A 15,956-nucleotide genomic window follows, 5' to 3' on the forward strand; every position below is an offset into this window, starting at 1 on the left:
ATGTCACCGCCGTGAATCCAATGACCTCACCAAAGAACAAATGTCTTCTATTTTGCTGAAGAAATTTGGCGAAACTTATATGGGATAGGAATTAACATGGTACTCACAGCTACCGGCCCGCTCTATAGAAACATTCGAGGAAATGGCCAATAAGTTCGTAACGGCGCATGCCGGAGCCAGGAAAGCCTAGACAAGAGTAAATGACATATTCGCCATCAATCGGTCCTTAGGAGAGGGACTTCCTCGACCGATTCAACAGGGTAAGGATGACCCTACCAAACCGAGGGGATGGCGGTCGCGGCTTTTCAAATAGGGTTGAGAAGAGATGGTTCGAGAGCGACTAGAAAACTATTGAGCCGATTGATGAAATACCCTCCAACCGCTTGGGACGAGACCCATAATGCTTATTGTGCCGAATTCCGAGCAGATGAGGATGACCCTAACGGACCAACTCATCGGCTCATCTCGGTACAAGCCGAGTCCAGGAAAGAACGAATAGACAACATCAGGAGAGATCACCCGGTCTCCCGACCCAACAGGGAACGACACCAGCCATACTTCAGGGCCCCCGCCTTATCTTCTCTCCACCATGAGGAAGGCCCATCCAGGACGAGAACGGGGACTCACCGGAATGAGAGAGGTATGCCCCCTTATTATCTGCTCATAATTTTTGTGTTTCACCTACAGAAATAGTCTATGCCCTGGAGAAGCTCGGAGCGAAGGTGAAGTGGCCGCCAAAGATGAGGTATGATCCGAGCACCAGAAAATCCGATGCCCTATGCTAGTTCCACCAGGAGCGTAGACACAAAACAAAAGATTGCATCGCCCTCAGGCAAGAAGTTGTAAACATGTTGCGGCAGGGACACCTCAAAGAGCTGCTAAGCGATAGGGGAAGCAATAACTTCGCCAGAGGACGAGAACACCAAGGTCCGCCGAAGCTGCCGTCACCAACTCGTACAATCAACATGACGAGAACACAAATGATTGCATCGCCCTCAGGCAAGAAGTTGTAAACATGTTGCGGCATGGATACCTCAAAGAGCTGCTGAGCGACAAGGGGAGAAATAATTTCACCAGAGGATGAGAACACCAAGGTCCGTTGAAGCTGCCGTCACTAGCTCGTATAATAAACATGATCATCGGCGGCAGCGACGATGCCTCCATCAACGACGTTAAATTCACCACCACTCACAAACTCAAACGATCTATCATCTGCGAACGGTATGACGGACCCGAAGAAAGTATCATCTTCGACGATTCAAATGCCGACAATTTGACTTTCTCTCATAATAATTCTCTCATCATTACTTTGCACATTTTAGATATTGATGTCAAACGTATCATGGTAGACGATGGAAGTAGAGCGTGCATTATCCATCCCCGAGTCCTCGCCCAGATGAGACTCGAGGATAAAGTAGTGCCACGCTGCATCACACTAACCGATTTTAATAATGCAGTTGAACAGACATCGAGAGAAATTACATTCCTCGTCTTGGCTGGCGACGTAATGCTGGAGACGACATTCCACATCATGGACCAGGCCACCGCATATAATGCCATAATAGGACGACCGTGGATACATTCTATGAGAGCCATCCCCTCCAGCGTATACCAAGTAATCAAATTCCCAACACCTTGGGGGATATTCAACATACGGGGAGAACATTGCACGTCCAGAGAGTGCTACCGCATCGCCTTGGACATCACGACAACCCAACAGAAAAAAGATAAGGAAAAAAAGCCATAGAAATCAACAGGGCCGAGGTCAACACAAGAAGATACTAGGGACATCAACATGGATCCCGAAATGGTCGAAGTTGCGGACTCGACTGTAGAGGACCTCGACCCAGTTCAATTAGACCCTAGTGACTGTAGCAAAAAAGCCTACATCGATTGCAAACTCCTTCAGCAATGCAGATATGCTGGGCGTCCCCAAGGAGATCGCTATACAGAAATTAAACGTCGACCTTTTCTACCCCCCGGTAAGGCAGGTGAGACGTAAGTTTAATCCCGCCATCAACGATGCCGTCCACTAGAAGGTGGAAAAACTATTAGAAAATAGCTCTATCAGGGAGTCGAAGTACCCCAAATGGATCGCCAACGTAATGATGATCAAAAACAAAAATGGGAAATGGCGGATGTGTATAGACTTCACGGACTTGAACAAAGCATGCCCAAAGGATTGGTACATGTTACCACATATCGACCAACTCATCGACGCAACGGTTGGGCACGAATTGTTGAGTTTTTTGGACGCGTACTCAGGCTATAACTAGATACTTATGGAAAAAGAGGACCAGGAGAAAACCGCGTTCATCACCCATCGAGGAACATATTATTATAGGGTCATGCCATTTGGGCTGAAGAACGCATGGGCTACATATCAAAGATTAGTCACGAAACTGTTTAAAGATCAGTTCGGGAAGACCATGAAAGTATATATCGACGACATACTGGTCAAATCCGTAAAGGCAGAGGAGTATATCGACCATTTGAAGGAAGCTTTCGGCATACTGAGACGGTACGGAATGAAATTAAACCCATAGAAATGCGTGTTTGATGTAGCCTCTGGGAAGTTCTTGGTCTTCTTAGTATCACAACAGGGGTTCGAGGTCAACCCAGACCAAATCAAAACCATTGAAGGAATACCGGAACTCTTAACTACCAAGAAGCAAGTCAAAAGGTTGACTGGTCGAATTATCACCTTATCGAGATTCATCTCGCGGTCGTCTGACACATGTCATAGCTTTTTTGGCGTACTCAAAAAGGACAACGGCCTCGAGTGGACACCCGAATGCGTACAAGCTCTGCGACAACTGAAGGCGTATCTTTCATCACTACCTCTCTCTTAAAGCCCGAACCGGGGGAACATCTCCTCGTCTACCTGGCTGTCTCCGAAGTAGTTATATGCACTCTTGAGTCGAGAAACCAAAGGTATGCAATCTCCCATTTATTACATTAGCAAAACACTCGTCGATGCCGAGACGAGGCACCCGCACCTCGAGAAACTAGCCCTGCCACTAGTCATAGCTTCACGAAAACTTAGACCTTATTTCCAGTTCTACCTTATCTCGGTCGTTACCACCTTTCGCCTAAGAGGCATCTTATATAAACCCGAGCTTTTGGGAAGGCTGGCCAAGTGGGACATCGATCTAAGTGAGCATGATAGCACGTATCAGCCGCGAACGGTGATAAATTTGCAAGTGCTCACCGACTTCGTCGCATACTTCAGTGAAAAAATAATGCCTTAAGTCGAAAAGAAAGTCATCCAAGATTCTCCCCAAACACAAGACCTCTGGGTCCTATACACCGACGACACATCTAACGCCTTTGGATCCAGATTAGGACTCGTACTCGAGGTCCATACCAGCGAAGTAATTCCAGTCCATAAGATGCCCAGATATGACTAACAACGAGGTCGAGTATGAGGCCGTAATTGCAGGATTGAGGTTAACACTCAATTATGGGGAAAAGTGGTTGAAACTGTGCTGTGATTCCCAACTCGTAGTCAACCAAGTCACAAGGACTTTGCAAATCAAAGAACAAAGGTTGCAAAAATATCAGACCGAAATCTGTAAGTTGCTGCCCGAGTTCGACGAATGCCAGTTCGACTAGATCCCGCATGCGCAGAATGCTGAAGTTGACGGCCTCGCCAAATTAGTTGCAGCTACCAAAAGCACCACAACCGGGGATAAAAGTGTAGTCCACCTCCTTAACTTCAAATTGTGAAAGGAACAAGGAAGGATCTTTGGGATGGATGAACAATGGTGGTGTTAGTTTTACCATTACCCTGTTGCTTTTCGTTTCAAATTCAAAATACTTGATTTAAAGAGCATCTGATCGACCCTCCTTGGCAACTCAAACCAGGGTGAAGAAAAACAGAAGAGCTACTAGAAACTAAAAAAAACTAGCCAGCTAGGTAAACAACAAAGTTCAGTATCCACAAACACAAAGTGCCCAATGTTTACAGACGTAGCCGCCTGACTGGAACTTAAGTAGCCTTCTGAAAATGCTGGGTTAATAGCCTCGCAATCTCTAGAAAACCAACTTTGTTCTTGCCATCAACAATGTATCTCTCGCTTATTTGTAGGATTCTTTAAATCGCAAAGTTACAAGCACCGTGTCAGGAATTAAACCAAAGGGAGGTGATAAACATTTATTTTAGCTAAATCAATAATACCCGTTGCACCAAAAAAGAAAAACTGGAAACAAATATAGTTAGCGGTGATCAAATTGACCAACTCAATTTCTTCTTGCACACATCAGAAATCTCTTGGATTGAGTTGAGTCATAGACGAGAAATACCAACTCCCAAACGCCAATATTCTTTTTATAATGGCGATGATTGGGGCAGATTGCGCAAATTCCACCTGATACCACCTGCAACCTCCGTGCACAGGTACCAGATAACTCTGCCAATACCCTTGGATGAAAATGCCAAACATAAATTTCTTCATTTATTTTTGTACGGGGGAAGGAGCAATTAAATAGTGAATACTTTGATGAACCATGGCAATCATCGGGTCATGCAGCTATGACGTATGTACAGATTCCAAATTCAAAAAGTGGTGAAAAACTCTGTCCAGGCAATGCTGGCATTCCCGACAAGTAATTTCATCTCAAAGTGGACCTGTAGATAATCATGGTTGCCTTCATTGTGATTCCACTCAATGCCATCTAAGGTTGATCTCAAAATTACAACACTCGGAATTCTAATTTGTAACACTTTACCAATCAGATGCATAGTAACAAAAGTGAAGCTAGCATGACGGACCAACCTCCATTGTTGGTTGTCCTCAAGCTTCTACAGAGAGAGAAAGGGAAGGTTCGAGAGAGAGGAAATTAGGGAATTTTCTGTGTGTTCTTTTTCTTTATTAACTATAGTACATATATACATGTATATTGAAAAATAAAATACTAATGACAGTTAATTACTAAACTACCCTTGTAACTATCCAACAATTCTCAGCTAACTAACTGATAAATATAATACACTGATGTGCTGCAATTCTATAATCTCAATACCCCCCCTCAAGTTGGAGGTGAGGAACTCACTGCCAGCTTGTCTAGAAGGTCTGAATGTTTAATTCCTGTGAGAGCCTTTGTTAAAATGTCAGCTAGTTGATCATGAGTAGAAATATGATGAAGCATAATTAGACCATCATGTAGCTTGTCTCGCACAAAGTGATAATCGATTTCTATGTGCTTTGTCCTTTCATGAAACACAGGGTTCCTAGCAATGTGTACAGCTGCTTGGCTATCACAAAACACTTGAATGAGATCAGTACATGGAACTGTGAGTTCCTCCAATAATCTCTGCACCCATACCAGCTCTCCAACCACCTTTCTCAGTAATCTGTACTCTGCTTTTGCAGAAGATAGTGAGACAGTAGTCTGCTTCTTTATTTTCAGCTAATAGGGCTACCTCCAAAGAGCACTAGATACCCACTTACAGATCTTCTTGAGTCAGGACATGCTGCCCAATCTGAGTCACAATAGGCTGTGACCTTGTAAGAAGGATTATTGGACAGAAAGATGCCTAGAGTAGGATCATTCTTCAGATACCTGAGTACATGTATAGCAGCCTTCAGGTGAGGCTCTCTTGGTGCCTGCATAAATTGACTTAGGTGTTGTACACTGTATGCAATATCCAGCCTTGTGTTTGTGAGAAAGTTGAGTTTCCCAACTAGTTTTCTATAATATGATGGGTCAGACAGCAGAGTGCCCTCTTCAGCCCTCAGTTTGATTGAAGACTCTAGTGGAGATGAAACAGCAAAATACCTCAGGCAATCATACTCTTTCAGTAGGTCAGTGGTGAATTTCCTTTGGGAGATCAACACTCCATGATCCTTGTAAAGCATATCTAGCCCTAAGAAGTAGTGTAACTTGCCTAAGTCTTTTATTTTGAATTGATTATGCAAGTAAGTCTTCAGTGCCTTAATTTCCTCAAGATTAGTCACAGTAAGGATCACATCATCAACATATACAACTACAAAAACTGATGACTCACCTTGCTTTTTGTAGAACAAGGAGTAATCATTGGTTGAATGTCTGAAACCTCTAAAATACAGGGACTCTGTCAGCTTGTCATACCACTGTCTACTAGCCTGTTTGAGGCCATACAAAGACTTCCTTAGTCTGCAGACAAGTTGTGTGTCTTCTACCTTCAGACCCTGTGGGATTTCCATGTATACCTCTTCATGTAGGTCTCCATGTAGGAATGCATTATTCACATCCAGCTGATAAAGGTCCCATCCTTTCTTTACTGCAGTGCTAATCAGGGCTCTAACAGTGGTCATCTTCATCACTGGGAAGAAAGTTTCTGTATAGTCAATCCCAGCTTCTTGTGTGTATCCCTTTACCACAAGCCTTGCTTTGTATCTTTCCACACTTCCATCTGCTTTGTGCTTTATCTTGTACACCCACTTGCATCCTATGGCCTTCTTTCCTATAGGTAACTTAACTAGATCCCAAGTATGGTTAGTATATAAAGCTTCAAATTCTTGTGTCATTGCTACTTGCCAGACAGGATTCAAGGCTGCCTCCTCATAAGAGTATGGTTTACACTCATGTGAAATGTTCTTAACTAATTGCTGGCTATCATGGCTCAATATGTTAAAGGACACAGAATGGTTGTTGGAGAAAAGGGAAGTAAGTGAATTAGGAGTAAGTGAAGCAGGAGCTAATTGATGTTCAAGGTTTGTGTTGTTGTTTAAGTGACTGTTTGGTTGTAAATTGGGCAGTGTATAGACAGAGTCTTTGAGGTGTGAGGGTGTGCTAAGTGTCCTGCTTGATCTTCTATGTTGATTGGTTGGTTGATCAATATTAGGCTCTATGTTATGTGGTGCTTGGTTGAAAGGTGCAGTGTGGAGTTCTGAGTGTTCTACAGATGAAGCATTTGATTCTGGATTTAGGCTTACATGTGAAATATGATTTGGTGTGCTTGTAGAGTTTGACAAAAGGTTAATGTCTGGTGTATCAGATATAGGACTTTCAGTGACAAAAGTTGATGCATCTCTATCATAATTACAATGATCATCAAGTGTATTTACTGTGGAATTGGGACATGGGGAATTGCAGTTTATCATATGCAACACAGAAGGGAAAGAGGAATGTTCAGGTGAAATGGCAAAAGGGAAAACATCTTCATGAAACATAACATCTCTAGACACATGTACCCTCTTTGTGGCTAAATCAAGGACTTTATATCCTTTGGTCCCAAAGGGATATCCTACAAACACATGAGGAGTGGCTCTAGGTTCAAATTTGTCTTTGTGAGTTTTGAGTGTGGTGGCATAACACAAGCAACCAAAACTTCTAAGATGTGAATATGTTGGTTTTCTGTTGTGAAGGAGCTCAAAAGGGCATTTATTGTTGAGAATTGAAGAAGGCAGTCTATTTATCAAATATGTAGCAGTTAGTATACACTCTCCCTAGTATCTCATTGGCAATTTGGATTGATAAAGTAAAGCTCTAGCTGTTTCTAGCAGGTATTTGTGTTTTCTCTCAACCACACCATTTTGTTGTGGTATGTATGGGCAAGTTTTCTGGTGGATTATGCCTTTCTCTTGAAAAAATAACATGGCTTCATTGTTCACAAATTCCAGCCCATTATCTGACCTGACAGTCTTGACTGATGTACTAAACTGATTTTCAATCATAGAAATAAGAGCTTTGATGGCTTGAAGAGTGTTACTTTTTCTACTTAAGAGATGAATCCAGGTTGATCTACTAAAGTCATCAACCATGGTAAGGAAGTATTTGTAATTGTCATGTGTGGTTGTGTGATAGGCCCCCCATAAATCTATGTGTAAGAGTTCAAATGTTCTGGAAGTGGATGAAGTTCTTTGGCCAAAAGGTAACCTTGTCTGCCTTGCCATGGGACAAACATGGCAAGTGAATGGCTGCTTGTGGGAAAATTCAACAGGTATAGTAGAGATAGTTCTCATTTTTACAAAGGGTACATAGCCCAGCCTGTTATGACATAGATGCTCATTGTTATTTTCATGAGATGATGAAGACAACAAAAGAGAACTCACATTAAAGGAAGAGTCAGTTTTATTGCTTGAGTGAAGAGTATTTACATTGACATTGTTATGTGACTGAGATGACTTATTTATACTTGACAAGGATTGTATGGGTGAATTGTGACTCTTTCCTGTATTTACAATATCAGTCAATGCAGGAAAACAAGAATGCGAGTAAAGATTGACAGGAACAGAAAATGAACCAGACTCTGAACACCCATGACACTCAGGGCAAAGGAAGTACAATCCACTCCCTGCCTTACCAATCTCCAGAGGCCTCTTTATTGAAGGGGCCTGCATCATGCAAAGGTATGTACTGAAGTTAACTATGCAATTGAGGTAATCAGTTAAGGAGTGAATAGAGATGAAGTTGTATTTGAAAGTAGGCACATATAATACTCTAACTAAGGTTAGCATAGGACCAAGAGATGCATCTCCAATTTCTGTCACTTTCACTCTATATCCGTTAGGTAAGGTAACTAGGAAAGGATAGGGCAAGGTTCTAACATTCTTTAAAAAGGATTTTCTATATGTCATATGATTTGAGGCTCCACTATCTAATATCCACAAGTCAGCAATTGATTTAGAACATCTACACACGGTTGTTTCAGCAATCTCTTTATAGGTAGAGCAAGCTAGAATACCTGCGAAGTTTGTAACTCCACAAGTCATGTTGTTGTTAGGACCTTCTCCTGTGTTTCTTCCTCGGAATTTCTCCAGTAAGCTAAGTAATTGGTTGTACTGCTCCTTTGTTAGGCTCTGAAGTCCCTGACTTTGATTTCCTTCTTCCATCTCCTCACAATCTACACGAACATTTGCAGCAGATGCTGCATTTCTCCTTTTTGTGAACTTGAGTCCTCTAGGAACCATGAATTCTGTAACAATTGTCCCTGGTGTGTCCTGGCCTTTTACAATAGTCATAGAACATCCGAGACTTAGCAGTTGGATAGTTTGATTTGTTTGAATTGTATGGGTTTGGCCCAGTACTGCCTCCTCTCTGATTGTAATTGGTCCTAAACTTGGCATTGTCGGGTCCATTTGCACTCAATGAGGTAGACTCCATGACCAATTTGTTGTTTGGTCTGACTTCTCTCTGTTTTTCTTCCTGGATAAGGATAGAGAAAGCCTGAGCTATGCTGGGCAATGGATTCATCATCAATATACTACCTCTCATAACTGTATAAACTTCATTCAGGCCCATTAGGAACTGAATTAGTCTTCGATCCTGCTTAGCTTTATGCATATTTGCCTTTGCACCACAAGTGCATTGGCAATTGCACTGTGCATGTGCATTCAAGGTGTTCAATTCCTCCCAAAGTCGTTTCATTTTAGTGTAATACCCTGTGATGTCCAAAGCCCCTTGACTAAGGTCACTAATTTCCTTTTGCAGTTGATAAAGTTTTGCTCCATTAATTTGATAATATCTGTCTTCTAACTCTTGCCATAACTCCTTAGTGTCGTTGACATATTGTAGACTATCAGCTAGATCCTTTAAGAGTGAATTCAAAATCCACGATGTAACCATATCATCACAACGAGCCCACTGATCGTAGGTCGCTTCATCAGTGTTAGGCTTCTTACACTTTCCTGTGATGAATCCGATTTTGTTCTTTACTGACAAAGCCCTAAGGACTCCTCTTCTCCAGGATCTGTATCCGGTTTCGTCAAAAATAACAGGAACTAGCATCGTTCCGGCACTTTTCGACGGGTGCATGTACAGTGGGTTAGTCGAATCCAAATTATCAGTTGTACTTTGAGTTTCCTTGTCTCCAGCCATCGATTGAAGTGGATCGGAGCAATTGATTGCTCAATTTGAAGAAATTAGATAAAAATTTTCAGAAACCCTTCCGTCAAGGCGTGAGCTCGTACTTGTTGATTTTGAGAATCGAGAAGAGAAATTGATGAAACTTAGGAGGATTTATGTTGAGAAATTAGAGCTAAGCTCTGATACCATAACAAAAGTGAAGCTAGCATGACGGACCAACCTCCATTGTTGGTTGTCCTCAAGCTTCTACAGAGAGAGAAAGGGAAGGTTCGAGAGAGAGAAAATTAGAGAATTTTCTGTGTGTTCTTTTTCTTTATTAACTACAGTACATATATACATGTATATTGAAAAATAAAACACTAATGACAGCTAATTATTAAACTACCTTTGTAACTATCCAACCAATCTCAGCTAACTAACTAATAAATATAATACACTGATGTGCTGCAATTCTATAATCTCAACATAGCACACACCCTTGTAGCACTTATTTGACTATACATCAGCTATGCTTCCACAGATTATAAGATGCATAGCTAGCATAATTACCTCGGCAAAGACAAGTAAGATAAAAATATTAGCAAAACAAGTACACAAGCACTAAATTCCGCATTTGACCTTGTCTTAGGCAAAATTTTGGAGAGTTGAAAGACTGATTGAACTTCAGTGGTTCAAAAAGAAATGTTTATTTACACAAAATAGAAGTATAATGTCTTCATGGACGACCATAAATTTCTCTCAAGTTCATCCAAGTAATTAACAAGTGAAAAGAATCTCCAAAAGGATACAACATAAATGATACAATTCAAAAACAATCGAAAATAAGAAGTTAAGGCAACTCAAGAGTGTAGTTTAATGGTACATGAAGTGGGAGTAGAACCATGAGGTATGAGGTCTCAATTTCAAATCTCAATAGGAGCAAAAAATAATACTACGTGATTTCTTTCCATCTGCCTAAGCCTTGGTAGTAAAGTTGGTGCTGGCCCTAACACCCCATCGTTAAGAGAAAAACAAAGTTGACAGGAAAAATATCTTTTACCATGCTCTACAAAAGAGCCATAGAGGCTTATCAAGTTTACTAATGAACTGCAAAAGAATGACGTGATATTGAGCAAAAGGAAACAGACCTGAAGATTATGAGTTTTGATGTATTCCCAACTTTTTTGACAGCGTCAGGGAGGCTTCAGCAGTACCTGAAGATTACTAATGTTTGTATTTTATTTTATTTTTAACAAAGAGCTAACGTCTGTAATTTTACCAAAAAGGATTAGAACATGACCAAAATCATTTATGACACGAAGAGATCATCTTGTGACAAAATAATTTGTCAAGCACAAGTTATAGAAGGTGAAACGAACAAATGAGTTATATTTGCAGTTAAACCTTCTATCTCAAGTTTGTTCTATTTAAATACTTTAACCGGGTCTTTATTATGTCATTTAGACACAAAATTGATAAGCACCAAAATACAAAAGTTGCGTGTAATTCACATGTCATTGTAACGAATAAAACGTAAACCGGTGAATTTAACTAAAACAAAAAAAGTTTTAAAAGGTTATGGCCGAGTTCTTCTTCCATTCTCGTCAATCATTCATATTTCTTTCTCCATCTCAGTTGGATTTCCACATCTAGATTTGCTAAGAGGTCTCCTTTTTTTATTTTTTTTTAATCTTTTTCAAATTTCTCCTAGTTTGCTCGATTGAAGAAGGCTATCAGTGCAATATCGAAAAGAGCACCGGGCTCTCAAATTTTTGCGTCTTGTGATGTGAAGAACTGAAAATATCTTCGACAGAAGCAAACTCAGGTAGCAGATTTTACAACTGCAAAATCGATCAAGTTAGTGTTTTCGCTAATTTTTTGAGTTAAGGTTGGGCCTGTTGTGTCGTCTCACCACGATTTCCGACCAGCTGAAGCTATAAAGAAGAAGAAAGATTATGATCAGCACTTATCTGCTTGCAATCCGGCATCAGTTGGAACTTTAGGATTAAATTTCACAATTGGTCTTATATAACTGTGACTATTTTGTACTATGATTTTTTTTCATCAAAATCATATAACTTTGTTTTCTCACACAAAAATCATAATACTTTTACTAACTCACACAAAAATTATAGTGGTCGAAAAATAAATTTTTCGGTAATATTTTCTTAAAATAGGAGAAATATGAGTATATTTTTAACCGTTCCCAAAAATAATAGCCGATAAAATATTTATCCGATAAATATTTTTTTTAGATATATGTGTATTATATACATATAATATACACATTCTATATATATTTTGGCTAGCAAATGCAATTAGTTTCGGCCGATTGATTAATTTTATATTTTTCCCTTAAAATAGGAATGACCCAACAATTCTCATATACTTAAGTTAAAATAATACTAAACGTAAATTCTTCCCCCATAAGAAACTTAATTCGGAATGCATGAGATTCTGACAAAAATAAGAAAATAAAAGGTATAATTAGAGAGCACTTGAAAATAAATGCTATTGATTTGAATAAAAATCTTGAAAAGAAAAATAAAAGATAAAAGTATCATGTTTTGAAGGATTTATTATTTACTTTTAGTATTATTTTAATTTTTATATATGAGTTATTAGACTGAAAATAAGAAAATAAAAAATCACAAAATAAGAAAATACTACTAAAAATTTATATTTTTTAATCATTATGATTTTTGTATGAATTAGTAAAAGTTTTATGATTTTTGTGTGAGAAAATATAGTTATATGACTTTTTAAAAAAAAAAAATTATAGTTATATTATTTTTGCGTGAAAAAACTAAGTTACGTGAAAAAAAGTTGTAGTTATATGATTGTGAAATTTACGACTTTAGATGAGTTCTGAAGTCCTTTAGCACCAATTTGTTGCTATATAACTGGTGGGAATTCACTGTGTCATTTTGTCGAATAACTTGTATGCTCGGAACAGCTGAAATTTCTTTTTGCATTATCATGGAGTTTGGCTGGATGAAGTAAGTGGGAGAAAGCTTAGACACATTCGCCATGACAGCAGAAAAGCTTTTCGCATTGGATTTTTTTCGATTTGGACCGCCGGAACTCCATTTCCGGCCAATTGAAGCTTTGTCGGTGTTCAATATAATGTCGGAGCTGACATTTCCAACAGTAAAATGGTTACTTACAGTTTATAAGATAGTCAATAATACTAGGAATGATTCCTCGAAGATGCTTCACTCCATCGGTGACGAAATCAAAATTTTAATACCACCAGTCAACGAGCTGTAAAACCACCAGGAACACTTCGATTCACCTTCACTTGTTCGAAGCGAATTCAATAGCCCGTGAAATTGGAAACTAAATCAGCTCCAACATTTTAATTGATAGCAAATTTTGGATTTGATATCAGACCAGCAAAAATTACATTTTCCAGCAAGAAGTACGAAGAGTTCGTTATCGAGTACTTCATGTTTTCGACAAATGTGAGTAACACTTACCTTGCCATGTTAGCTTTTTATGTCTAAATAACACAGCAAAAACATGGTTAAAGTGTTCGAATGGAACAAACTTGACATAAAATATGAAAACTGTGGACAAATTAAAGTGATTGTCGATGTATTTTGTCTTTGCTAGAAAATGATAAAAGAGTTGTATTTCATAGAGATTTGGCGATCCAACTAAATGTTTAATTATTTATCGAGGAGATTCACCATAGATATTAATTTGACTCAATATTGTCGAGATAATAGTACACTTTTTCACATCCTTCATGTAATATTCAAGTTTTTTTTTATTAAGTTAAAAAATCACCAATATGGTGTGAGTTTTAGACTGGACCTCAATCTATATATTAGAATCCAAAAGGTAAATACATTGAGGATTGGGACAACTAATGTCCTTATCCTGAGCAATTACTAGTTTGGGGCATTCCCTTAGGCAAAATTCATATTGGGATGCCTTATAATACACTTGGAAAGTATATAAGACAAAAAGGACAAGTTAGACATACCATATAGTAACAAAACTATATATCAGAAAATTTCTTTCTAGCTCTGATTTACTTGTCAATTGAGACTTGCATGTGAAAACCTCTACTTTCCTTACCGAGAAAGGTGACAGCCTCAATGAAGACAGAAATTTTCTTAACTAGTTGGTTGATTTGCCTAGGAATAAACGACTGTCTGTTTATAGCATTAATCAGATACATCACTTCCTATTGCATCAATCCAAAGGATTGCATAGGCTTTTAGCCTTTTAGGACCGTTTAGTTGCAACAATAGGAGAACGAAGGTTCTATACACAAATTTGCTGTCTTCGTTTTTCTTTTTGGGTTGTTAATTTAGCAAGACATCAAGTTGTGGGCAAGTCAAGTCTCGCAACAATAAGATACGATGTGTATCTATTTTTATAAACAAGCCCTTTTCCTGACTTCAACTCAATATATATGCTCTCTCTGCAAAAAACATGTACTAAAGAAACTCTCATTCACGAACATGGATTACATCCATTTTCCCCAAGTAATCCTTCGAAATTAAATGTATATACAAGCAGATAATTTACTTTTAAGAGTTCAAATGTTAGATTATGCGCTGTTGCTTTCAAGAAAATGTTAGACAGAGGGCGTTACTATAGCAGAAGTGAGAAATCTAGCCTCGTCATTTAAGAAAACAAAAATACCTTAAGATCATTATGGAATATTATGTTATAAGTGCCTGTTGTGTTCTGTTTGAACTGGCTGCACTGCAGTGTATCATGAATAAGTTTGAAGAACTCCACGCAGAAATTTGAAAAAGAAAATATTGAGTAGAAACAAGAACCTCCTGCACCTTGCAAAAGGTGAGCAGCTTTGAAGCACTAATAATTTGGATACTGAAAAAAATGTAAACACTTTGGAAAAATTAGCAGAAAATAGAGGCTGAGGAGGGAGGAAAAACCCATAGTATTGTATTGCAATGCAGAACAAAGAGTTAGTGTCTTAATCCTCTTTAAATTGAAAAATGACCGCTCGTACACCCTCTCCTCCCAGTAACTATACAAGGTACATTCCTCATATTATCATTTCTAATTGAAACAGTTCAGTAGCATCTCCAGTCTCTTGATAGTGCACCAATACGTCCAAATAGCACTTAGCCTAAAGCTTAGCAAGTTAACTAGACAGTTTAATGGCCTGTTACAACTAAAGAGAAGAGAATACTTAATCTGGAGTAAATATCATAGCCAATAGAATCAACTGGCGCAGTCACTAAATGTTTAGAATTTTTGGTCAAGCTCTTGGGCCTTCGATCTATATCTTGAGCTTGCACATCAAATATTGATCAACATCCTCCCTCAACCTCAAAATGTCAACTTGAATTTGAGGAAGGTTGTTGATCACAATTCAATGACTCAATATTTATTCTGATAGGTATGGTTGATCTTGCTCCAGCATTGTTTTCTTCTAAACCTGCTACCTCCCACCCACACAGGTATCGAGCAACTCTATCCCCTAAGGCTTAGACATATGAGAAATAATCACCTAATGTTTACTATCTGGTAGGGATTTGAACCCTGGTCTCCAAGGTTTACACCAACTTCATTAACCACTAAGTTACACCTTAGGTACCTTATTCTCCTTTTCTAAAATGCCTGAGTGGTCTGCTCAGCAAATGTACAAAGTGGACTCAATCTTATCGCAAGTATACATAATTTATTTAGCACTAAGTATGTCTGCACATGGACTTATCGTAACAAGCCAGCACTATACGCCAAGAACAGCCGCCTGCGGTTGTCCTTGAACTCATAGTTAACTTGGAACTAAAAGTTATAGCTAGAGACGCTCTATCAAACTCAAATGTGACAAGAAAAGAGTCAAATGTTAAGTTTACCATAAAGGGGGGAAAACATATGTCTTATACCATGTAAAAAAGTGGTTCCAGTGAGAAGAAATTCATTTATGTAAACATCTTAAGCAAACAACACATGCGCAAAGCCAAATTCTTTAATTGACTAGCATATCAAATATCTTGATGGCATTCCAAGAGTCAATACCCGTCTCAACACTTCCATCATGTTGATTACCCACTTATCTAAAATTTCAGATATCAAAGAGTCAAATCTGATGTTATTCACAACACTTGTATACTGTATGACAACACAACCATAGACCAGTTCAACTTTTCTCTTGTCATAACGGAAAAGCACAAAACAACACAGCTACGAACATA

Source organism: Nicotiana tabacum, chromosome 23, assembly GCF_000715075.1.
Source record: "Nicotiana tabacum cultivar K326 chromosome 23, ASM71507v2, whole genome shotgun sequence".
Taxonomy (NCBI): Eukaryota; Viridiplantae; Streptophyta; class Magnoliopsida; order Solanales; family Solanaceae; genus Nicotiana; species Nicotiana tabacum.